The sequence below is a fragment of the Miniopterus natalensis genome, chromosome 2 (assembly GCF_054644295.1).
Source record: "Miniopterus natalensis isolate mMinNat1 chromosome 2, mMinNat1.hap1, whole genome shotgun sequence".
In the NCBI taxonomy this organism is placed as follows: Eukaryota; Metazoa; Chordata; class Mammalia; order Chiroptera; family Miniopteridae; genus Miniopterus; species Miniopterus natalensis.
This window is the reverse complement of record NC_142082.1, coordinates 165335649-165362979: the sequence shown is the minus strand read 5'-3', so window position 1 is coordinate 165362979 and position 27331 is coordinate 165335649. Positions and strand designations below refer to the sequence as shown.

Genomic DNA, 27331 nt, shown 5'->3' with positions numbered 1-27331 from the left:
CAGCTGCTTTTCATAGCCAGATGTTATGTGGGCATGTTTCTCAGTTCTGGTGCTCTTGGCTGGGAAACCAGCCTGGGGTTTAGGCCCCAGAGTCCTCAGTGAGAACCCACCACAGCTGAGCTATCCCTCCAGACCTTAAGCTGCTGCCTCTGGGAGCTCAGCCAGCACTCTCTCACCTCTGCACTTCCTACCAGTCTCTATGCGGTCTGTGCTTTTCCTCCTTGGTTATGAGGATGCTCTCCAGCTTGTCTTCAGTTGCAGTTGATTATCCAGGATGGTTTTTCTATATTTTAGTTGTAATTCCAGTTTGGTCCCAGGAGAATGTCAGTGTAGCTTCCACTCAGTCCACTGCCATCTTTAAACTTTCCCATATCTACATTTTATGCTAGAAAAAAAAATTAGATCTAAACAAAGAACATTTCCCTTCTGGTAATTTTTATTTAACATTTTTATTATGAAAAAATATCAAACAGATACAAATGTAAAGAAAACAATACCATAAATCTGATGTAACCTTTACTCACTTTCAGCAATTATCAACATATGGCCAATATACCATTGCTCATCACACTTCTTTATGGGTTATTTTGATGTAGGTATCAGATATGATAGCTCCACATCCCTTAGATTGTACAATATGCTATTATAATCAAACTTCCAGCTGTAGTAACTGGCTATTATGAAAGGATTTTAGCAACTTCAGTGAATTCTAGACTACCTGATTTCTGCAGTTACATCAATAGCAAAAATATTCACAAGTATATTTAAGCGTAAAAGGTGATCAAGACATGAATTAAATGGCTAAATTTGTATTATGACAGAAACTAGGTGGTTACTTAGAAGAACTAAATGGTTTTAGGTACTAACTCATTAATATGAATTGGGTCCCTGAATGACAGTTTTCATGTCCATCCATATTGACCTACTGACTTTTGTGAATGACTCCATGTTATTATCCCCAAATAATAGTGATTTGCAGTTGGTTTTTGAATATTTTTTTCTCTTTAGCTATTTTCTTTGTTAGATCTTACTATACCCATTCATTCAATTTTGATGACTTTTAATTTTTAAGAAAACATCCTACTTCTGTATATGTATATATTTACACACACACACACACACACACATACATTTACATATATACCTAGAAGTTCTAACGGCTCATTTTTTCCCTAGTTATTAGATGAGGTCTACCAGGTCTAGAAGAATTTGAATGATACTCAGTGATACATTACACACACAAATGGAAGACTCCAATGAAGCAAAGCAGGTTCCATGAAGACGTCTCACTTTCTTCCCTCGCAAGCCTGCCTATGTAGCCAAGAGAGCCTTTCTTTTCAGGCCACGCTTCAGGTGCCAAGGAATCCCCAAGAAGGCTTCCCTCATTTGACTGTTTCCAAAAATCACAACATATGAGTGACCTGAAGGACATAAAATTCCCATCATATAACCAAGCATCACAACCAGCTTTTTCTGTGGCAAAAAATGTCCCCAAAATGTCATGAAATAGGTGAACTGCTGCAGTGTGAAGAACACAAGAAATAAAAACACAGTTTTCATCGCTCTGGAGTGGGCCTCCATACTGGCATCTCTGGAATTCCTGAGGTTGAGCTCAACTTGTTTTGTGTGTCTCCTCAAAGAAAGCAGCAACAGGAAAAAGGAAACAGAGAAAGGAGGGAGGGTCCCAATCATGAACATAATGGCTTGATTTAAATTTGTACATGTACTCACATTGAATAACCCGGTCATATTTCTCTCATATTTGGGGGGAAAATGACACCAGAAGATATTGAAATGATATGGCAAAGGAAAGCTCATGAGCAGGAAAGGCAAAGATACCAGCAGAAGCATGAAAACTACCTTGCTGATTCTCCACTTTAGCCAAAGGAAAAGAGGAGAGGAGAAATTGGTGATCTTCAGGAAATAAAAGACAGCGAGACAGGTAGCTAACCAAGTGCTCAGGTGGCTGGCCAGTATCCAGGTGTTAGAAAGGATATGGTTTCCTTCCATGGTATCGGGGATTTCCTGATAGACCAGCACTGAAAACAAACTGGCAATTGTCAGCCACAGAAAACTGATTCTGGCGAAGGCCAAACTGCTCACAATAAAGTCAACCAAGCATAACTTCTGATTTCTAACCCAGGCAATGCAATTTGTGAGTCCAATGAATCCATTCCCTAAAATTCCTATGAAAAATTCCCCGCTTGTTACAATTATGAAAACTTTGTCCAATGTATTCAACATGGCTTCAAAGAGAAAATTCTGATGTATAGTTTGTTGATTGACTAATTTCCAGATGATTGCTAGGTAATGCCATAGATTTTTATATTTGATAACTCAGTAGTATTCCTCTCATTGGGTTCTATTGTGGCTCTTCAGCTGTGAAGCCCAGAAATCTGCAATTGGACTGTGGAATCAGTTTCTATAACACTCACTGAATGTTTCCAACCAGCTCTGCTAAGAATTTCCAGTCTTGGTCCAGATTGTCAGCTACAAACTATAATATTCTATGTAGAGAGATGACTGAAAGACTAAATTCTCATTTGCTAACATGTAAATAAAGGTGTGGATTAATTTTCACTCTTTTGAATGAAAATTCTTTCTCCTCTCCCAAGGAACTGCTTCATTTGACTTACAAATCTGAATTGTGAAATAGGCACCTCATGAATTTTCACCACATTAAAATACTTCAACATGTAGGTGAAATGAGCAACCCCTGCACTGCTGATTAATTATGAAGCTCTCATAGTGAAGGTCACTGAATTACAGAGTAAGACACTGGCTGGAAATTTTCAGAAACTTGGTGTGCAATATATGTATCTAACTTCACTATCCTAATTCCCAAGGAAATTTTTCCTGTTTTTCTTTTTTTTTTGCTTTAACCATGTGGGCCTTTCAGCTCATCTGTCATTAGCATTTTAAGCATTATTTTTTAATGCTAAGTCTTGTATGAAACTTAGGTACTCCAAACTATACATCACAAAAATTGAACTTCTCATGTTTCCTCAAAAACCTTTTTTGGAGTACTAAAGAAAAAGTCTTCCATTTATTTTTATTTTTATTCTTGAGAAAGTAGGGAGACTAGGAAAAAAGAGAAGCATTAACTAAAGCATGGGAATTTCCCCCCAAGAATATTGTTAAGATTACTTTATGGAAAAGTGCTTTAAAAGTTGTAACTATATTTAGAATTATCTATTCTGTATATTTTTGTTTGAAATACAAAATGACTAAGAGATATCTGTTCTGATCATTTGAAATTAGCCAGGAGAATATTTTGATTTACTAATATTGTCAACGCAGTGGAACCAGTGGTAATTAGATGTTATCCCCAGCCCCACTTTTCTGATGGGATCTTTGGAGGAAGTAAACTAATAGTAAAAAAGTTCAAATTATGACATAATTAACCTGGGGAGGAGATGGTGTGAGACATTGTTCCTGGGGGCAGAGACATGTAAAGGCAGGACCTCTGCTGGTCAAATGATGCTTTTAGACTAATTGAGCCTTGGCACGTCAACCTCTCAGAACAAGCAAATGAGGGTCCACCACAATCCAGACACAATAAAGAAGAATTTTTGTTTTTATCATCATGCTAACAGAGGAAAATGGGATTAGAGAAATTGACTATCTTAAGGAAATAAGACACTAAGGCAGGTGGTACAGGTCATATAGAAATAGTTAGAGCCTGCCCAGAGGTTGTCAAAACTTAGCATTAGGTTCTTAGAGTAAAATAATTACTCATAGACCACAATGAAGAGATAGCTAAAATAAATACCTACAGAAAACATATCCTGTGGCTGGCCAAGCAGGTGAGAATAAAGTAAATCAGGGAGAATTTCCAGCTCCTGATCCCATCAATGCTGTTAACCGATGCAATGAATCCATTCCCCAAAATTCCTGTTATGAATTCTACCACAGGAATGATTATAAACAGGGTCTCCAGTATGCTTGACATGTCCGTTGATAGGGAATCTCTGTGTTCAGTAAACCATTGATTGTAGCTGCAGTCATAGATTTATGTGTTCAAAGTTGTGATCTCCAAAAACTGTCTTCTTTCAGATAGCAGGGGAAATCTGTATATGCTCCCTCTTCTTGAATCTAGGATAGTTTCTGACTACTTCAACTAATAATAATAATTTTAAAAAAGCAGAAATGCAAGTACAGGAATTTGGAAGCTCAGCCATAAAAAGCCATGCAGCTTTGTTATGATCTCCTTACACTTTTGGGGGGTTATCCTGTTTTTCATTTCTTTTTAGTTCTTGAGTTGAATATGTGACTCATTCATTTAGCATGAAAAATTATTTGTTAGAAAAAAGAGGATTCTGTTTGCATTTTTACTTATATTTCATAAAATGCAAATATCACAAATTTAGACCTCAGGTGAATTTTTACATATGCAAACACACAGATCAAGAGAGAACATTTTTAGCACCCAAGAAAGTTCTCTCATGCCCCCTGCCAGTCATTCCCCCAAGAGAGAACCAACTCTAACACCATAAATTCATTTCACCAATTCTTGAACTTTGTCAAAATGGAATCCAACATGTCAACATAGGAAATATCCAAACCTATAGAGAATTTTTATAAAAAACTTACTTGAGCCAAACAGATACACCAGGAAGCCTGATCTCAACAGACTGAGAAAAATGCTTCTGTGACTCACTCATTTAGGAAAGTTTTTTCCTAATATATGAAATAATGGGTGTGAATTTTTAGCTTTGGCTGATTTCTTCAAGTTTGATTATACAGGTTTTTTTTGTTTTTGAGTTCTAAATATCATCTTTTACTTAGAAACCTAATTAATAGAGAGTAGCTTAATTCCCAAACTTAATTTTTAACATTTTATTGCATCACGTTCTATCTAATGTCTGCTCTACAGAATTTGTTGAGACACTCTTTGATAGAGTATACATAGTCCAGATGTGTAAATGTTTCCTATATTTTTAAAAGGACTGTGTATAGATTTCTCTCCAATACAGATTCCACATAAAAGTATTTGATCAATTTTGCTAATTATGTTCTTCAGATTTTTTATGTCATTATTAATTCTGCTTGATATGTTAGTTTATGAAACGTGTTAAATTCTCACCATTTGTGGATTCATCAGTTTCTTGTTGGATGCTATTAGTTCTGCTTTATCTATCTAGGTAATGCATTGTTAGATGTGTTCAAATTCATGATTATCGCATCTTTTCACGGGATGTCTCTTATTGTTATTAGACTGAAATAACCCTTCTTTAACCATTGGTGCTGTTTGCTGTAAATATTAGTTTGTGTAATACTTTTGTTCGGGTAGTATATTAGTTATAATTCAACTAGATAATGACAAATATAAACAAAGAAATAAGCAACTGAATGCTAGTAACTTAACCATATGAATCTCCTATAACTAAAAAGTACAAAGATAAGCATTTGTGGCACAAATATGTTCAAGAGAAGAGTGATATTATATCACTAACAAAAGATAGGATAATAGATATTGAGACAGAAGTAGCAGTCACTGTGGTCATGAGTATATAATACATTTTTATCCATTTGTTTTCAATCACTGTGCTTTTCTGCCTTAGGAATACCTCTTGTAAACAGAATGTAATTGCATTTTATTTTCTTATTTAACATGAAACTCCTTTTGAAAGGAAATAAAGTCAATTTATTTAAATTTATGGCAACTTCTGATAAACATTGGACTTGTTTTTACCAGGAAAACAGAGTTCTGCTAGTTATTTTCTCTCTCTCTCTCTCTCTCTCTCTCTCTCTCTCTCTCTTGGTTCTATTTTCTTGCCTTGAGGTGTTTGGTTTGGTTTGGTTTGGTTTTTGTCATACAGGCATTTATTGAACTTATTGGAGTGACAGTTCATAAAACATAGATGTTTCAAGTATACAACTCAATAAAACATGATCTGCGTGCTGCATCATGCTTTGGGATTAAATTGATGAAATTCTTTTTATTCCTTTCTCCATCTGCTCTAAGTCTATTTGTACCTTGCAACCCCCTCTTCAATATTAGTGAATTAAAGCAGCAGTTTATTTTTTTCTCACAGTTCTGCAGATCCCCTGGGCTTGGCCAGGCAGTTCTTAATGTGGTCTTTCATTTGCTTATCATCAGATGATGGCTGGGGGCAGAGTCATCTGAAGGCTCGTCTGAAGACATCTAAGACGGTTCAGTCCGGTGGCTGGCAGTTGGTGTGGGTTGTCAGTGAAGAGCTCAGTGGGGGCTGTCCCTTGAGACACCTGCAGTGGCCTCTTCCTATGGTTTGGCTTCTCACAGGTTCCAAAAGTGAATGTCCCAAAAGACAGCGTGAACGATGCTAGTATTATACATAAAGCTGTGCCTAGAAGCTGGCACAGCACTACTTATGCCATATTGTACTGATCAAAGCATTTATAGTGCCCCAGTTCAGAGAGAGGAAGTAAATCCCCCACCCCAGTCAATGGGAGAAGTGTCAGAGAAATTGTGGCCATTTTAAACCCACAATACCATCTATAAGCTTGCTAAAATACAGTTTTTCTGTTTAAAAAAAGCAAAATATAATGTATCTCCAATTTTTAGCCCTAGCCGGGTAGCTCAGTTTGTTAGAGCACTGTTCCAATATGCCAACTTTGTGGGTTCAACCCCCAATCAGGGCACCTACAAGAAGCACCCAATGAATGCATGAATAAGTTGAACAACAAATTGATCTCGATCTTTCTCTCTAAAAAAAAATCAATAAAAATTTTTTAATATATCTCCAATTTTCTATTTTCTTCCAATCAAAACTAATTCCATAGTATCCAGTGGTAGTTAATCTTCCCAGATATTTTAAAATATTCTACTAACTTACGATAGATTCTACAACTGTTCTAATTCTTGAAACTTGTTCCTATAGAAAAATCATGTCAAATAACATATTTGAAGTAATAGTTAACAAGCACTATTGGACATTTTAGAAGATAATGAATATATCACAATTGTAGAAGATTCAAAGGCATTTTTCTTTAACAGATGAAAGAAACAAAAATAAGAGATCCAATGTTTTGAATAATATAATGAATATATTCAATACTATACTTATATGTGTCAAGTTTTGCAACCTAAAGCAAAAAACACATTCTTTCCTTAAAAAAACTAAAGAAAGCAAAATAAAATGAAATTATAGAATGTGCTTTTATGAGTCAGATTATCATAACCTTAGAAAATAATTTAAAAGTGGAAGAAAAATACAGACCAAACCACTTGTATTCTTGAAATATTTATATAATGTAAATATGTACATTATATTTGGGCCAAACAGAAAACTTAAATTTATCGATGATTTTGAAAATAATATAGTCTGACTAGGCATGTTAAAACTAAAGTGCTTTGGTTAACATAATAATTAGAAGATATTTTAGATAGATGATTTTATAATGCAATAATGAGTATTAAAAATAAATTAAGAAATAAACACAAATAATCAGAAAAAGGAGAAATAAAATAAATATGAGAGAAAAAATAAGACTTAATTAAAACAAATAAAAATAACATTAAATGGATAAAAAAAAGTAGTCATAAATTTAGGATTAACAATAACTTCTTTAAAATACAATAAAATCCAGTCGAGTTTTTAAAAATTCTGAAATTACAAAAGGGAACAAATAGACCATCTTAGAAGTAACCAAGTAAAGCCCAAGAAAAGTGTTTAAAAAGAAAGGGCATTTTTTTCTACATTCTAAAAAAATAAAAATCAGTTCGTGCAGATATAAAATGCAAAATGACTTATGATGTACAAAAACACATTAAAATATATTAAACATATGTTAAAGCACTTAAAATCTAAGTAAAAATTATATTTAATAGATCATTGACTGGATATAAGTGGTTTTATAAAAAGATTTGTTCAAATAACAGTCCTTTAATATGACAATATATACAAAATATTGAATAGAATAGAAATTTGCAGTTTCCTGATAATGTATAAATATGTATATCATGAATCATTAAATGAAAGGTAATAAAGTGGAATGAGTGAGTGATCTACAGGTTCTTTCTTGATTCTGAGAAACTGCTAACAAGTATTTATAAATTTATTCTTAAAATTGGAAAACTGATATACCCAAAATTATAACTCACATTTTAGTAAATATATATATATAATATATTTTTTTGACATTTTTATTAAATTTTTCCAAAGAAGTGAGAACCAGAATACTATTTATATCATTTGTTGCAGGCAAAATCTCTTATAATTAGATAATCCACTGAATTATTTTATTGTTGACTCTATTACAAATGTTCCCCATTTCCTTCTGCTTTGCCTCCCTCCACTCTGCCCCCAATGCCCAGGCCTTCACCATATTATTTTTTATTTGTATAATTATGTTAAATATATACATATCTATATACATGTAACTAACATTGAATAAGCATAAAAAAGGAGTCTATTTCAAACAAACATGTAAAAATATTTGATATTACACATCACAGAAGAACCCCAAAGAAGGGTAAAATACCATAAAAATTTTCTTCTTTCCTTCCAGATGATATGTGATGCTCTCCAGAACGGTCCATGAATCTGAGGGTTTCCCGGCTTCTGACAGCACTTCAGCTGCCTCAGCACCGAAAGGGAAGCCTTTCTCAGCTTACCGTGTCCCAGAATCAGGATAAAAGAGTGGACAGAAGGGTAAAGATTTATAGCAGCCTGACCAAGCAAAAGGACCGGTTTGTTCGGCATCACCTCCGAATGGAAAATTGTTACAAAATGAGACCGGAAGTAAACAGCAAATAGTTAAGAGGAAAGATACCACACTTTTGCTGGCTCTTACATGGGCCTTGAGGCTAGGATCTCTGAATCCCGTTGCACTGTCCTTGCTACTCCAGATGCTTCCTTAGGGAGAAGATGAACAGGATAAAACAGTTCCGAGGTATGGAAAAGGGTATGATGGACCCCACAGTGAATAGAATCAGTTTTGAAAAGCTTGTGGTGTTACTGCTTCTAGAATTGAGAGTCATATTTCTTTCCTATGGATGTACCTGGATATTAATATACAACTTATTATATTGAGGTTTAAAGACAAGAATAGAAATGCTCCCGGCAGTGTCACCAGAACGACCATTTCAACCCTACGCTCAGATGAAGGAAACCAGCATTTGAGAAAGTGGCTATCTTGAGTAAATAAAAGAGGCTGAGGCCTGTGGCAAACCGGTTACTAAAATGATTGGCCACAACCCCATTTCCATTTTATTCATGTGTGAGATGAGTAAATGTCCTTTGCAAATCAACTCATCATTATTACCCGAATCAGACAGATTCTGGAGATTGCCAAAGCAATGAGGATTCGATCAGCTGAGATCTTTCGTTTCTTGAAACAGTCAATACAGTTCACCAGTATTATGGATCCATTCCCCAAATTACCGAGGATGAACTCTGTATTTACTAAAATGGTGAAGAAGTTATGCAACGCACTTACTGTGTGTTCCAAGAGAGAGCTTCAATGTCTAACTGCTATTTGATAATTTCTTGATTTACCACATTAAAATTGTATGCATGCTTATTTCTTAGGTGTGCAGTTAATTTCTTTTTAAAAATTGTAGGCTCAATATTAAGTCAGAAAGCACTAAGGTGTGCTAATGGGTGGGTGCTCGCTGTACAAAAATCATTTTCTCCCAGAGAGTTAGCTGCACTGTAATCCACGTACTCAATGTTCCCAACATGAAATAAAATTTCTCATACTTGATGGTGAAGAATAAAACAAAACTGAACTCTCATTTGCTAACATGCAAATAAAGACATATTCTCTTTCATTATTTTGCACTGCTTGCTTTTTTACTCTCTACCCAGTTTGTTTACCAATTTCAGTTGTTTTCTATACCATTAAAAAATTCAGTGCCTAGAACTTCAACGTACAGCAACTATGTACATTAGTAGATGCCTTTTGGTGAGCACTAAGATTGTCACCACTGAGGTGCAGTGAAGGAAGACTGAAGGGACATTTCCAAAGCTTTTGCTATCCAAAGCATCCAAGTTTCCTGAGTGAACCCAGCAAAGTCACAACTGTTGAATGCTAGATGCTGATCATTTATATTTATTTATCAATAAATTGCAAGTGCCCAAGCACATACAGCTTGGAGAACACCTCATGTGGTTATTGTTCAGGAATGACTTTCTTCTTTCTGCCAATAAGAAAATGAAGCTCAGAAAATCCAGAATCATCTGGATTCAAAACCTCTTGTTTTTCTCTCTAATAATTCAGACTTTCATTTCTTTGTTCCTATTTATTAAATTTCTCTTGGTGTTAAAAATCATACTGTACATCAAGATATTTTAAAAACATGATTACTCTTGATATTTCACATGGAACTGTAAATATTCAGCCAACTTTGGAAACTATTTACAGGGCTTTGTGAGAAATGATAGAACTCTATCTTTATCAAACAAACCAGTCTCAGAGTTAAAGCCAGATATGGGCAATATTAAGACGCTCATTAGCAGAGCAGGAATTGTCCTCATTTATGCCTCACCACTGCTCAGTAATACCCATTCCCCTATAGTCAACAAGGGCTTTTCGGTTTTTTTGTTTTTTTTCCAGCTTGTTTTTAGATCTTCCCAGAAACATCTGCTCTCTGTCTGTCAAACAAGATAGTAGAGTAAAATCATAATAATGTACTTATTTCTCCAAAAATTTTTAGAAAGCACTATAGAAGCAATAAACCCAATCAACAAAGTCCCGTAAAATTGTCAATATTACCCTCCAATTTAGAGGAATCAAGATTCTAAGGTAAACAGGCAAATCTTTCAAGGGTAGAAGCCCCAACACACCACAGAGTTAGGATGGGGATTCCAGGCTTGGCACCTTCCAAGGCACTGAGATGAATTTGAGAAATACACCAACTCCCACAAAAGTGTAAACAAAGATGGAATGATAAAATGGACTGTGAAACTGAACTTTCATGAGACTTTAGAAGATAAAACAGCACCTGTTTAATTCATTTCTGACTAACATTTTAAGATTAATACATTTAAATATCAGCTTCTATCCTTGGATTTTATTGCTTCAGTTTTTATATTATACTTGTTTTTACAGAATGATCTTAGAGCTGGACTGCTATAAGGGAAAACCAGACTCTCTGCTTCATATATTTCTGATCTTGGACTCTTTTAAAACTACCATCTGCCTCAGTATAATTATCAGTAAAAATCAGATAAAAATGATAAGCTTTTCTGGTGGTCTCTGTGAGGAGTAAGTATACTATTTGTGTAGAGTGCTTTCAACTGTGCCTGTCTCGTACAGACACCAGGCACCAAGAAATGTTGTTCATTTGATCCTGTGTCATATGATACTTCAAAGTTAACCTGGGAGAATTTCTGCTTATGACTACAATGGAGCAATAGAAAAAGGCAAGATTTCCTCCTACAACAACCAAGAAAATGGGAATGAATTGTCAAAATTATTTGCATCACAGAGCTGTGTAAGGAAGGAGGACCAGTGAACTAAAATCCAGGTAAGAAGGGAGACTTTAGATGAAGAGATGATCTGCATATTCGATGCAATCACTATAAAATCCCAGAAGGCTCTTTTGCAGACAGTGAAAACTATTCTTAAAATGTTTATGGACATGCAAAGCACTCACAATAGCCAAAAAAAATATTTTTTAAAAGAACAAAGGTTCTAATTTCACAGTTTCTAATTTCAAAGCTTGATACAAAGCTGTATTAATCAAGTTAGTGTATTACTTGAATAACAATAGAAACACAATTGAAGTTCAGATATTAACATTCACCATCATGGTCAGATGATTTTTTAAATCATTTTTTATTTTTCAATTACAGTTGACATATATTAGTTTCACGTGTACACACCAGTGTTTAGATATTACATAACTTACTAAGTGATCATTCCCGTAAATCTCACACCCATCTAATACCATACAAAATATTAATGACTATAACTCTTATTCTGTACTTTACATCCTCATGACTATTCTGTAACAACCAATTTGTATTTCTTAATTCCTTCACCCATCATCCCAATTCCCACCCCTCTGGCAACCATCAAAATGTTCTCTGTATCTATGAGTCTGTTTCTGTTCTGCTTGTTCATGTATTTTGTTTCTTAGATTCAATTATTAATAGATATGTATTTATCGCCATTTTATTGTTCATATTCTTAATTTTTTCCCCTTCTTTTTCTTAGAGATAACCCTTTAACATATAATACTGGTTTGGTGATGAGGAAATCTTTTATCTTTTTCTTGTCTGGGAAACTCATTGTCTCTCTTTCAATTCTAAATCATAGCTTTGCTGGGTAGAGTTACCTTGGTTGCAGGTCCTTGCTTTTTCCCGCTGAATATCTTTCCAATCTCTTGAGCCTGCAATGTTTCTGTTGAGTAATCAGCTAACAGTCTTATGGGAGCTCCTTGTAAGTAACTAACTGCCTTCTTCTTGCTACTTTTAAGATCCTCTCTTTGTATTTAACCCTTTGCATTTTAATTATGATGTGTTTTGGTGTGGGTCTCTTTGGGTTCACCTTGTTTGAGGTTCTTTGTGCTTCCAAGGCTTGCATGTATATTTCCTTCACCAGGTTAGGGAAGCTTTCTGTCATTATTTTTCAAATAGGTTTTCAATTTTGTGCATTCTCTTCTCCTTCTTGTACCTTTGATGTTGGTTCACTTGAAGTTGCCCCAGAGCTTCCTGGTACTATCCTCATTTTTTTAAATTCTGGGGCGGGGGGGGGGGGGTTGCTGTTCGGATCGAGTGCTTTTGTTGTTGTTTTGTTTTGTTTTTCACATCCTTATATTCCAGATTGTTGCTTTGATTCTTGGCTTCATCTACTCTACCGTTGATTCCCTATAATATATTCTTAATTTAAGTTAATGTGTTCTTTATTTCTGACTGGTTCTTTTTTTATGTGTACATCCTGCTATTGTATTTGAGCCTTGATTGCTGCTGGCATATCAATGGGAGGGGCTTATCCCCCAGGCCAATTAGCTGCAAGGACTGGCTGTGACCACTGACCACTGTGAAGGATCAGCAGTTCAGGGGCCCATCCCAGAGCAGGACTGACTTTAGGGAAACTATGGTGCCTGCTGAGTGTGCCTTTTGAGTGTGTCATTTGTTAAGGTGAAAGGATGATGGTGCGTCAATATTGTCGAAGCAATCCAATGGATGTTCTTGGTGTGGAGCATCCAAGGAGCTACAGGACATGGTCAGCTGCCACCTGTGTTCTTCCTGGGGTCACCTGGCATGAGCTACAAAGTGGTCTACATATAGCTGCTGCCTGTGCTGGGCTTGGAGGTGCCTAATCAAAGTCAAGCTGTGAACCAAGTCCAGCTGCTGCTAGTGCCAAGCATGGGGCTATTTAAGGAGATGCATGGGGCATATTGAAGCCATATGCTGCTTGTTTGATAGATCTTTTAAAAATCTGAAGCATTAGCCAAGACAGGCTATTTGTATGGAAAAGCCACTGGAAACAGCTTGGGTGGGCCTGAATGTTGGGTGAGGAGGGGCCTCACAAAATCACCAGGACATAGCAAACAGTGTGAGCTTGGTTGATGAAGTCTCAGATATGGTGCCCATCTACCAACTTTCTGTGGGGAGGGCTCATCAAAGGAACAGTGGCCTCTGCCAGCACTTCAATCTGGGACAAAGCTGCCTCCCCAGCTCTCATCCTGAAGCTGGACAATTGATTTCCTCCTCACATGTTTATGGTGCCTTTCAAGCTGCTGCCCCAGTGCTGGAGCTGAGATGGAGTGACTCCAAGTAAGTCTGAGTGCTAGTCCTTTAAAAGAAACTGCCTATGACACCAAAGACCTCCATCTATGTCAGCCTCAATCCCCCTGGTTTTTGCATCCAGAAATTATGGAAACTTCTCTTCCTAGTTCTGGAAACCTGGGCTGGGGCGCATGGTTTTGGGCTAGGACCTCTTGCTCCTCAGGAGGACCTCTGCAGCTGAGATATTCCTCCTGGTTGTTATCCACCACATAGGGATGTGCAACCAGCCTATTAAACATCTCCCCCACTCCTACCAGTCTCAGTGTGGCTTCTTTAATTCCCTATTTTTATGACTTCTATTCAGCCAGATTTCAGGCAGTTCTGAATTATGGTTGTTCTGTAGTTTAGTTGTAATTTTAGTGTGGTTGTAGGAGGATGGGAGTACTGTGTGTACCTACACCAGCTTCTTAAGAGCATGTGTCTCAATGATTTTAAAACAGGTACTGTGTCAATACAATAAGGAAATGATCTTTTTTTTTAACAGGTGATACTGACAAAATTGATTATCTACATGAATAAAGTTGAATTTAGCCCCCTATTTTATACCATATGCAAAAATTAACTTAAAATTGATCATAGACCTAAATGGGAGCACTAAACCAATACAATTTTTAGAACAAAACATAGGGGTAAACATGGGTCAGGTTGATTTATTAACTACACCAAAAGTATGATGCATAAAATTTTGAAATTAATAAATTGAACTACTGACATAAAAATGGAAAATTTTTGCTCTGTGAAATAAATATGTGATTGCAAGAATGTAGAGCTACAGTACTTGAGTCAACATGATACTGTTTGCTTATACAAATAGATCAATGGATAGAAACCCACAAATGTGTGGTCAGAAACCCACAAATGTGTGGTCAGTTTATTTTCAACAAAGGAACTCAAACAATTTAATGGGAAATAAAATTGTCTTCAATTAATGATGCTGGGAAAATTAATAACATTATAGAAAAATGAACTTCTATCCTTATTTCACATCATACAATAAAATTAATTTGTGGTGATCTTAGACCTAAATATGAAAGATAATATAATGAAGCTTCTGGAAAAAATTGTATAATATTTTTATGATATGACGATAGACAAAGATTTCTTAGCTAAGACACACACATGAACACATAAACACACACACTCTAAACAACAACAAAAGGAATGAATTAGACTTCATGATAAGGCCTGATCAAGAAAATTAAAACCATTGCCTTAGAATGAGATATATGTATATAATTTAGGATTATAATATGAGGCCATTTCAATCCTCTCAAAAGTCAGCACAGACCTCAGTGCTTGGCAGATGTAAAATCACTGATGAGACCCACTAATAGCAGTTTGACTAATACAGAGGAGGCTTTTCATGAACATTTAGTTGACCAAGTTGGTTCTGTTTCCAATTGTAGACTACCAATACATTATTCCTCATTTGTTACATCTGTGGTGTACAAACCATACAGGGGTCTCTATGATTACTGTTCTCTGATGTTCACACACCATATATTTTCTCTCCTTCACTGTTGTAGGGCATATGACTTACTTCTAGCCTGAAGAATATGGCAAACATGAAGGAATGTTGCATATAATTAAGATAATAAATCAACTTGTAACCAAACCCAGGTTCAGCTGCCTTCCACAACAAAAGCCAAACTCATGAGACACGTGCTGGTGCAAAAGAAGGAGATTTATTCAAGTGCCAGCCACCTGAGAAGATAGAAGACTCTCATCCCAAAGTTCATCTTAACATCTCAGTGCAGGCAGAGTTTTTTATAAGGAAGGGGTAAAACACACACACACACACACACAAAAATACACAGAGAACGAAGAGATCAGGGTGAGAAGGTGTGGACATGCAGGCAGTGTTCTTATTGGCCCCTATATGGATTTTTATGGTCATTGTCCTACAGTGGCCATTAGGTTTTTGTCATTTGGATATTTGTTTCTAGGTGGATGGCGTTAGTCAAGGCCTTGAGGACAGGTTGCTCCTTAGGTTCACACAAGGACTGAAACTGCTGACCTGTAAAATATACTAAAAAAAACTTTTAAAGTGTAAGCTCTAATATTGAGAGAAAAGTCAGGTTAGAGAAACAGGCTGAGTTTAACATTTACTAAGATTAATAGTGGTAGTTTTATATAAGTATAGTGTATTCATTCCCCATTAAAAACTCATTTGACTGATTTTGAGGTCATCAAAAGTGAGATTTTTCACCCGGCTGGGCGTGGCTCAGCAGTTGAGCATCGACCTAGGATCCAGGCGATCAGGGTTCGATTCCTGGTCAGGGCACATGCCCGGTTGCGGGCTTGATCAGTGACTCTCTCGTCATTGATGTTTCTATCTCTCTCTCTCCCTCTCCTTTCCTCTCTCTGAAATCAATAAAGATATATTTAAAAAAAAAAAAGTGAGATTTTTCTTCATGGGCATGATGAAATCAGGTAAAGCTTTTAAGAAAATTGGCTGGATCTCCCTTGAGTGAGAGAGATTTTTGCTGCCCTTGAAAAAGTAAGCAGCCATGTTATAAAATGCCTATGTAGAAAGCTGCAAGAAAATGAATTATGCCAACAATTTGCATGAGCTTAAAGTAAATTATTCTTCAGTCTTGTCTACAGATGAGAATGCAGTGTAAAAAAACTCTGATTACAGCTTTGTAAGACTCTGAAACAGAAAATATAGCTAAGCCTTGCCCAGATTTCTGGCCTACTAAAATGAAATAATACGTGTGTTTTGTGGGTTTTAGCCACTAAATTTGTGGTGGTCTGTTATGCAGTAGCAGCAAGTGAATACAGTGGCAATCATTGGGAATTTGGTTTTGGTCTATTTGGTAGAGGAAAATCTCCTGAGAAATGCCCCAGAATTTGGTTTGCTAGTCTTGTGTTTGTCTATGTGTCTGTGTAAGAGTATGATTCTTCTGGAAAGGTTTATGGTGCTTTCAGATCTGCACTAGTGAATTTTTGTTATCTATATTTATTCTGTGCTGAAGCTGAATTTTATAATCAAAGCAGTAAGCTCTCTGTTTGTCTGTATTCAATTAATAAAAGACTTCACCTATTATTCTGTGAGTATTAAATCCTGCCTACTTCTGGAGAATATGAATAAAATGGTACTATGGTCTTTTATATAAAGTATCAGTGACAGATAGGGATGCCTTTTTGAACTTTTGGCAGGCCTCTTATGGATGAATCACAGTACAGCTTGTAGCCAAGGCTTGCCATCCTCAGCAAGTAGAAGAATAGCTCTTAGCCTGCAACGGGGTCTTAGTAGAGACAAACCACTTGACCATGGACCACCATGATATCATGTGCTGCCCATTATGAACTGAGTGTTATCTGACTCATTGAGTCATAAAGTTGTGCTTTCAAAATCATCAAGTGTAAGTGGAGTATACAAGATCGCCCCCAAGCAGGTCCTGAAGGCACTAGTAAGTTACATGAAGAAGTGACCCAAATGCCCCTGGTCCCCACTCCTGCTACATTGCCTTTTCTCTTCCAACCTACATCTTTGGCCTCCTGGGGAGTTCTCTCCAATTAGTTGTCAGAGGAAGAGAAGACTTGTGCCTGGTTTACAGATGGTTCTCCATAACATGCAGGTGCCATCTCTAAGTGGGCAGCTGCAGCACTGCAGCCCATTTTTGGGACATCTTCAAATAGTGATGACAGAAAATCTTCCTAGTGGAAAGAATTTTGTCCATCATACCTGGTTGTTCACTTTGTTTAGAAGAAGAAATGGGTAGAGGTGTAATTACGTACTGACCTATGAACTAGGCTAATGGTTTGGCTGGATGGTCAGCAACTTGGAAGGAACAGGATTGGGAAATTAGTGATAAGGCAATTTAAGAAAGAGATATGTGGACAAACTTCTCTGAATTGGCAAAAATTGTGAAGATATTTGGGTCCCATGTGAGTGTTCACCAAAGGGTGACTTTAAGAGAGGAGAATTTTAATAAACAAGTAGATAAAATGACCTATTCTGTGGACAACAGTCTTTTCTCAGCCACCCTTGTCGTCACCCAGTGGGCTCAGGAAAAACATGACCAGAGTAACAGGAACAGAGTGGCCAGTGGTGAATATCTAACCTGCAGTAACATAATTCAACACTGAGCCTCAAATATGGCACCATATTCAGGGGTGATCACCTAGTTACCTGGAAGCAGGTTGATTACATTGGACTATTTTCATAATGGGAGAAGAGATTTTTGGTCTTACTGCACTAAATGCTTACTCTGGATATGGATTTGCCTTCCCTGAATGTAGTGATTTTGCCAAAACTACCATGCACAAGCTTACATAATGCCTTACCCACCATCAAAATACTGTATACAACATTGTTTCTGATCAAGAAACAAACTTTACAGCAAGACAAGTGTGACAATGGTCCAATGCTCATAAAATTCACTCATCTTACCATATTCCCCACCATCCTGAAGGAGCTGTCTTAACAGATTGGTAGAATGGTCTTTGGAAGACTCAATTACAATGCCAGTTCAGTGGCAATATCTTACAGAACTAGGGCAAAGTTCTCCAGAAAGTTACACATGCTTGAAATCTGCAGGCAATAAATGGTGCTATTTCTCTGGTAACCAGGATTCACAAGTGAAAAAATCAAGGGGTACAAATGCAATTGTCACCACTCACTGTTACCACCAGTGACTGGAGGTCATTGTACAAAGGGAGGAACAAGTCTACTAAGAGACACAACAATGATTTTATCAAATGGGAATTTAAGACAGCCATCCAGCCACTTTGGATTCCTTGGGCTTCTAAATCAGTTGACAAAGAAGGGAGATAATGTGCTGACTGGAGTAATTGATCTTGACCACTAATGAAAACCTGAACACCACTCACTTAAGTGGTCTCTTAGTATTACCATTGACAATGATTTATATCGGAAAGAATCTTTTGATCTTCTTCTATAAATCATCTTCATGAGGAAACTAAATAAAATACATAACACCAAAGTCTTAGAGAAAGCATTTTCATTTTTAGTAGTGTCAACAAGAAAATGTATCAATTCAATTCTTTTCCCAAACTTTGGCCACAGAATAGATATATTCATGGACTAGTCACCCTCCACTAAGTTGAAAGAAACTGGTAATGGATGTCACCAGATGAGATTTTCTTGGATGGCAGCCTGTCTATTGCTGTGCTATTACCACAGGTTCTCATTACAAGGAAAGTTACGGAGGAGAACTTGATCTCAAAATATATTCAAATAATTAAAATATAAATACATCAGTCACCCATAAATACATCAGACACCACCCTATTCCATGACTTATTTGTTTCAGTACTCCTTATACATTTAATTTACTTCTGATATTAGAAAGGGGGCTCTGTAGCTTAATTCTGTGATTTTAAGATCATCCTTAAATAATTTGCTTAATTCATACATTTAGAATAAAAGAACACTCCATTTCTAAAGGTGTTCTGCTTGACTTGAACTTTCCTATTTATTAAGTAAAATACAATAATCTTTAAGAAATTATTTACATATTTTCTGATTCATGTACGTAAACATTTGAAATATAAGTTACAAAAAGAAATAAATGATGACAATGTTGATGTTGATGATGATGGTGACAATGGTGATGGCAGCTAACTAAGAGATCTCTAACTGATAGTAGTGACTTCATCCAGTTTTCTTAGAGGCAAGCTCACGGCAATGAAAGAACACTACTGATCTTTTCCATGGCCTTACGATACATCATTGTCAGCATCAAGGCTAGCTTGAAAGAATAGCTTCCTTCACCTAAAACTTCATCAACAGTAAGTTAAACATGAAGTATTTCTGATAATTTATTTGCTATTTTTTACTACATTCTAGAAGTTAAGGGAAAATGAACTCAAACAAATAGTGCTTTGTTTTGAATCCATTTTCATATGCACATGTACATAACCTCTATATAAAAATGCAGTATATAAACTTTCTTTCATACTTTAATAGCATCATTAACAAGCAAAATTCTCTTGTCTGCTTATTTACATGCCCAGCTACTGTGATTAACCAGGATCATTTCATTACAACAGTCAAAGTGGCACTACATACACATAAAATAGTCAAACAATACACTAAATATGTACTTTGCTTTAACAAATTTACCTTTCTATGTCTATGTCTTTTTTCTTCAAGTTACTAAGAAATTTATAGATCGAATTTGTTCATTTTCATGTTTGTGTTCTGTCTATATGCCATGATTTGTCTATTTTATAACTAATGGGCATTTACATGACTTCTCAATTTCAGCTATTAAGAACAATAGTACCATGAACATTTTTGTACAGATATTCTGTTACACATGTACCAAAAATTCTCTAATATAAAAAGTAGGGGTAAAATTAAGGGGTTTTAAGATATGCATCTTCACCTTAAAAACATAATGCCATACTCTTGCATGAGGTTGTTTTACCAATTCAGAATCCAAGAAATGTAGTATGAAAATTCTAATTTTTTCAGATCCTTTCCAACATTAGATGCATGAGACTAATAATATTAACACTTTATATTGAAATAAAATATTATTACAATTCACATTTGACAGTCCTTTTTCTTGTCTAATTTGAAATTTACCTTTGGTTAGAAAAATTTGTATTACTCTTTCCCTTTCTGTGACTGTAATTTTATATACATGTATTTATCTTGCATTGAATAATGTTTTCATGTCTCAGATACTCTTTTGTTACAAGAAAGTGTTATTATACTGGAGATATTTCCTTTAATCAAATATTATGTCATATCACTTTTAGAAAATATAATTATTTAAAGGCATGTTGTAGGGAAATTTGATTGCCATTTAACAAAACCTGAAAGGACCTGAGGTAAGAACTGCTGATGGTTTTCTATTAAGGGATATTCCCATACAATAAAGAAGCTCATTTCAAATTCTGTCTATAAAGTTACAGGCTTTGCTTTTCTCAGAGAATTTAAGTGCCACAGTAGTCTCAAGGCAATCTGTCTTAGCTTGCTGTTTCCCAAAATTATTATAAAACAGTGGCCTGAAGGAAAGGCAGCTGTAACCATAATGAAAAGCAACATGCCCTGATATGTCTGTTCCTTAGTAAAGATCCAACTTGTTGTTAGAATACTAAGAGTGTAAGTGATGAAGAGGAAAAGGAAGGTAGTCACCATTTTCATGGCCCTTCTATGGGCCTCTGTGCTCGAGTCCCTGGAGCCCGTCAGGTTGAGCTGCAAATTCTTGGTGTGTCTCACCAAGGACAGAAATAAAAGGAGCAAAGAGATCAGAGACAGGAAAAAGGGGATCACATAGGTGAAAGTAAAAAGAAGACGACATTTAAAATAGAAAATTGTATTTATATCCAACTGCAAAGTCATATTTCTTTCAATATAGGTTTCCATCCACAAGTCAGTAAGAATATCCTGCATTAAAAGGTTAACAGGCAGTGAGAAGAAAGACCCCAGGAAAAGCACAAGAACCACTTTGTTGACTCTCCACTTCAGCCACATGAAAAAGGAGTGGGAGAAATTGGCTATCTTAAGGAAGTAGAAAATGCTCAGGCAGGTGGCAAACCAGGTACTTAGGTGATTAGTTAATGCCCAAAGGGTGGAAACCATTTTCACTAGTTTACCGGTAGCATAGAGATGTGGATATAGCCCCTTTATAAATGCATCCAACAGTATTACCCACAGTTGAATGATTCTGGCCATAGCCAAGCTGGTGAGAATGAAGTCAGCTGAGGAAACCTTCCCAGTCTTGACCCATTCCATGCAGTTCACCAGTCCAATGAACCCATTTCCTAGCATTCCTAAGATGACTTCTCCTGTTGCCACTACCAGAAAGACCTTGATTCCAGTTGACATCTGCACCAGAACGTTTCTAATGTTGTGCTTCACGGAAAGCTTTAGAGTGAAACAGTTGCAGATGGACATCCACTTATGATGCTTTCTGTAAATATTTTCATCATAATTCCAGAAAGTACAACCAAAACTCTGCTTTGTGATATAGTTCCAGAGACTTTCACACAAGAATCGTGCATTCTTTTTGTCTTGTAATCCAGTGCTAAATCGAACAGTTCTGTTAAGACATATAGCATTTCCTGAATACATACCATATTGCTCAGTCAGCTACTATATAATTTCCAGAATAAATGCAAATGTTGTCCACTTTTCTTGCCACCAGCTGCAAATTTCCATTTGTGCCTCTGGCTGAACTGGTGAAGTAGATGATGTAAGCATGCAAATATGAGAGAGATAATTTTCCACCAATTTGTATTTTTATCTCCCTGAACCATACATGTAACTGCAAATATTGTAAATTTTGCATAGTAATTGCTAGGAAAAAATCTTTATATAATTTAGTCATTATTTGTTACTTATCAGTAAGATCCTGCTACATATCAAGCATTTCAGTTGATGCAATTTAATTTACATTAAAAATTATTGTAAATATTTCTAGTTCAAACACCACACACAAGTCCTAGAACAAATAACTAGAAATAATCACTAAGAAACATTATAGAAGCTAATTAGAAGTTACAAGCCAAGTGTACTGGGAATATACACAAGGCAGCTACAAATGCTGTAATGCAGAATTGACTGCGGTTTTATGAAGACAGACAGGAATACTTAGTGGGAACTTGAATTATTTAGCACTTATGAAGAAATACAGAAACAAATTCAAGACTGATGTAAAGGCATGTCAGGTTATTAGTGACATGAACAAGCATGGCGTCCTCCTAAACAGAGGGACTCCTCTTCTATAATGTTACTGGCTTTTCAGTAGAAATGCTGCCAAGTGCCCTCCAACTTCCACGTCCTAAATGAAATGTTTTCATCTTCTTTCTGGGCTGTAGAATGACTATATTTTTCAGCCTCCCTTACAGATGGTGTGGCAATGTGACTGAATCAGATCAATGTTTCCTGAGTGAAAATTACGTGCACCATTTACAGACACGTCCCCAAAATATCTCCCACACATGCTCCTCCACCCGTCTTTCTCCTCTCTGCTGTCTGGAATGGCGATGATTCCAAGCAATCTTGGAAGCCACATGTTAAGATGGCAGACTGCTGGTCAGCCTGGTTCCCTGGACAACTGCATAGAGAAGGCTCCCCAGACACACCAGCACTGATTAAAAAGCAACAGGGAATTTAGGTTATGTTTGAGTTTTGGAGTTTCGTATTGAGCTTTACATTTGGGAGCCTGTGTGTGACGGCTGTTGGGTTTCCCACTCTAAGGCAGTAACTGGAACCGAGCGTGTGCAGATTTGTGACAGGCATTTGAATGGCAAAAAAGCAGAACCAGGAAACCTATGCCACCTGCAGATTTTGTGATGCGCTTGTTTTCATTGGTTTTCCAGACCTAATGTAGTCTATGCATCCATTTATTTAGTCTTTAGAATATCATTTTGACCCACTATGCCATGGGGTGTCCTGAGGAGTCAGCAGGAAAGAGGGTAAACATCATCCCGCATTATAATGCTTACATTCTACTCGGACATCCAGAGGATTAAAAACAAATGAATCAATCAGATGTAGAAAGTTTTATCTTAAGATATAGTGTTAAAATTTCATAATGCTAAGATTTAACTTAAACATGTCAATTCAGCTATTAAACAAGGTTATACATTTCTTTCTTATAATAGAACTTGCTAACAAATTTCTTTCAACAAAATTTCTATTTCATCAGTATCCACAAGATTTTAATAGAAACAGAGCTTGAAGACTTTTTTAGAGTTATTTCATGGACATCAGAGATATCAATTTTTATGTGTGCAGAATGGTCATTGACTTATGTACCACAGTTTTATACCATTCTTATATGGAGCACATATTTAAGATAGGGAAAATGTGAATTTTTTTCTCTAAGTTTAAAAGGAATTTTTAGGTAGCAAGTTGGAGAAGATGACTGGCAATTCAGAGACCCAAACAAAGTGTAGGCGTCAACTAAGTAAATTGATATCACTTTTCAAATACAAAACATCTTCTGAATTTAAAAGGTCTAAGAAATGACTTTCTGCCCTGGCTGGTTTTGCTCAGTGGTTAGAGAGCTGGCCTACGGGCTGAAGGGTCCTGGGTTCAATTCCACTCAAGGGCACATACCTTGGTCCCAGGCTCGACCCCAGTTGGGGCACCTGAGGGAGTCAAGCAATCGATGGGTCTCTCTCGCATTAATGTTTCTCTCTCTCTATCTCCCTTCCAATCTCCCTGAAAAGCAATGGAAAAAAATGTCCTCAAGCGAGGATTACAAAAAAACAGAAGTGACCTTCCGAACTGGGTAAGGAACCATAACAGCATTAAAAACATCATGACCATTTTCCTTTCTTCTTCATCCCTATTGTACAACTTGATTTTTTCCCTAAGTTTTCACCTAATTGTATTAAAACTAATAACCTTTAGTACCGTTTATTGTACATGAATATAAAATACATTCTAAATATATTTGTTACTCTTTAATTTCATTACTTGCATCTTTTCCTAAAAACAGTTCTGATTGCTCTCTATTAACCATGAAGTAAAAATTCATGATGAAATAATACCTATCCCAAACATCCATCCTCAATGTGTGATTTAGAATTCAATATCCTTACCATGGGAGAGATCCAAGGTTCAAACAAAGAAATCTGAATTCCCTGTGGTACATATGTGTGGTACTAATTACAATGGAAAATAGAAATGATTTCCTGAGATGAGTTGTCAGTCCTTAAAAATGCCTAAATATAGATCATAAATTCTTCACTTGCAAGATGATAACATCAAACACGTATGTGAGATGCTTATGGCTTCATAATCCTGAGGAATTTTTCACACTACTTTGTAAAATTAGATTGCTTGCCTAAAATAATAATAATAATACAGTAATTTTATAATCTTTCTTGTATTTTTCATAAACAAGCACACATATATATTTTTGTGATAAGCTTAGGTAAAAGTTTTCTTAGGTATGCCTTACCCAATTCTATACACATTAAGAAATGCAGTAAGAAGTACAAAACATTACAGACTCCATCAGTTCGTTTGCTGCCAGAGGACACATGTTCCCCACTCATTTCCTTTCTTTCAGCCAGCACCTCAGCTGCCACAGAAATGACAGAAAGGCCTGTTTCAGCTTCTTGTTCCCCCAAATCAGGATAAATGAGTGGCCTGAAGGATACAGGATTGCAAGACCCTTGCAAAGCAAGTAAACTGAATTGTGCCTCACAGTATTAGAATTCCAGATTAAGGAGACTTGAGCCAGGAAGTAAGTGACCAATAGCAAGAGAAATGAGATCACAGTTTGCATGGCTCATATGTGGACCTTGGTGCTGGGATCTTGGAAACCTCTGCCACTGAGATGCATCTTCTTGAGATGTTTCCACAGGGAAGAGATTAACAGCAGAACAGCTATCAGGGATATAGTGAAGGGTATGAAGTGTACAAGCACGAGCACAGTTATACTTGAAAGGTGCACAGTGTCCCTCAAGTTGGTCTTCCAAGTGATGTTTCCTTCATATTCATTCATCTGCATTTTTTCACCGATGTTGAACATTGCAAGGTGACAAAGCAAGAAGACTAAACTCCCCCATAGTATCATGATAACCACTCTCTTAGCTTTCCATTTCAGGTGAAGAAATAAAAGGCTGGAGAAATTGGCTATCTTAAGCAAATAAAGTATGCTGATGCTAGTAGCAAGCCAGAGGCTAAAATGGTTGCTTACTACCCAGACATTAAAACAATAGTTCTTACTTCTGAACTATAGAAAGCTGTATTAAACACAGATGCATACCACTTGAATGCTATTACCCAGAGCAAAACAATTCTGGAGACAGCCAGAGCAATGAGAATTCGATCAGCACAGGAGAACTTTTGTTTCTTGAACCAGTCAGTGCAGTTCACCAGTGCTATGAAGCCATTGACAAAATATCCTAGAACAAATTCTGCTGTTATAAGGATGGAAAGAATGCTCAGAAATAAACTTACCATTTCTAGAAAAAAAAGGGGGCAAGTCTACTACCACTTGGTCATGATTCCTCTAATATTCTGACCTTAAGTTCTATTTGCAGCTGATGTTGAATGTGCATAAATTCTTGTTTCTTTTAAGACCTCTGAGCAATGTCAAGCAGGAAAGTACCAGGGTATGCTAATGGAAGAGTGCAATGCTTTTTTATGAAAAACATTGTTATTCCCCAAACAGCTCAAATTAACTCTTATTCAAATATTACATGCCCTTGCTGTAGGCTGGAATATTTTATTACTGACGTTGTTCCAAAAGCTGAATTCTCATTTGCCACTATGCAAATACAGACATATTCTCTTTCATTGATTTGCAATTTTCTTTGTTTAACCTCTCCATAATTTGTGTTCAGCAACTTTGTCACTAGAAAAATTATAAAACCCAAAACACTGACTATACAGTCAGTGCTAAATGATTCAATGAAGCTTGGCCATAGATAGGATCATCATCACTATGGGTTTTTTAAATTATTCATTGAATTTATTGGAGTGACATTGGTTAATAAAATTGTATAGGTTTTCTTAGGGTTTGGCCAGTGACACGGGCTGTGAAAGAATTCACAAATAAAATAGAAATGCAGAAAGAAATTTTATTTTACTTTCCAATGGTGGAAAGGGCCAGTGCACTGCTAATCAATACAAGGGCAAGAAACAAATGGCAGCTTGCTCTTTTAAGCAGATGTTGTTGCTAGGGGACAAGGAAAGAAGGGACTGTTGCCTCTAAGTTGAGCAGATACCAGGGGATATCTTGAAAAGTTACAGTTTGTTTGCTTTCTAGGAGATAATCCAGCAGATGTCCTAGGGAGGTGTCTTATCAGTATTTTTCCCAAGCCTGTAAAACATGCTTAGAGAAAAGTTATGAAGCATTCAAAAGAGACTTGTTTGAAGGGGAGGGCAGGTAGGGAACTTTCTACTAACTAGAGATTCCTTGATGCAAATTGTCCTGGCTTGTGAAAACAGCAGGGAGGAGGAAGAGGCAAGAATGTAGACTTGAGAATAGCTCATACTGTCCCACAGCTTGAACAGAGAAGCCAATATCTTGGGGTTCAATTACCAGGTGCTTCTCACAAATGATGAGAGGCTACAGCAAAGAAAAAGAGAGTCTTTTTCCCTGTCATTACAGATTTCAAGTTTTTATTTCATTAGTGCATCATCTTTGTATAGTATTGTGTGCTTACCACCAAACTTCAGGTCTCCTTCCATCACCATGTATCCCCTTTTGGGACTTTTGTTTATAATGTTAGATTTATGTAGAAAGAATCCAACCTTTGCCTATCAAGGCATCAAGGTTTTCTTGAGTACTCCAGGAAGGCCAATGCTCATTAAGGGCTGGTTGCTGATAACAAACATTGAAGTAAAATTTTATTATTTACAAAGTCCTAAGCACACAAGCACATGTACACACATACACATACCCCTCATGGAAAGAAGGAATTATTGTCTCAGAGATTTCAAAATGGAAAACTAAGTCTCAGTGAGGTCATCTAGGTTCAAATCCATCTTTTATTTCATTCAGCTTTTCCAGCTCAGTAATAAGAGATATCAAACATCTCTCTCATGTTAAAGATTTGATAAAATATCTTGTTTGTGTCTACATAATATTTAAATATCAGTTATTTAATTAAAATGTTTTATGTCCTTAAGAGTGAATTTTTGTCATTTATATTTA

At 36.3% G+C, this 27331-nt stretch overlaps 2 pseudogenes; both read right to left on the bottom strand.

Annotated features, from left to right (window-relative positions):
* Positions 1-6826: 6826 nt before the first annotated feature.
* Positions 6827-21603, bottom strand: LOC148093904 (taste receptor type 2 member 7-like; annotated as a pseudogene).
* A 3112-nt stretch (positions 21604-24715) lies between these two features.
* LOC107543781 (putative taste receptor type 2 member 33) lies at positions 24716-25632 on the bottom strand (annotated as a pseudogene).
* Between the last annotated feature and the right edge of the window lie 1699 nt (positions 25633-27331).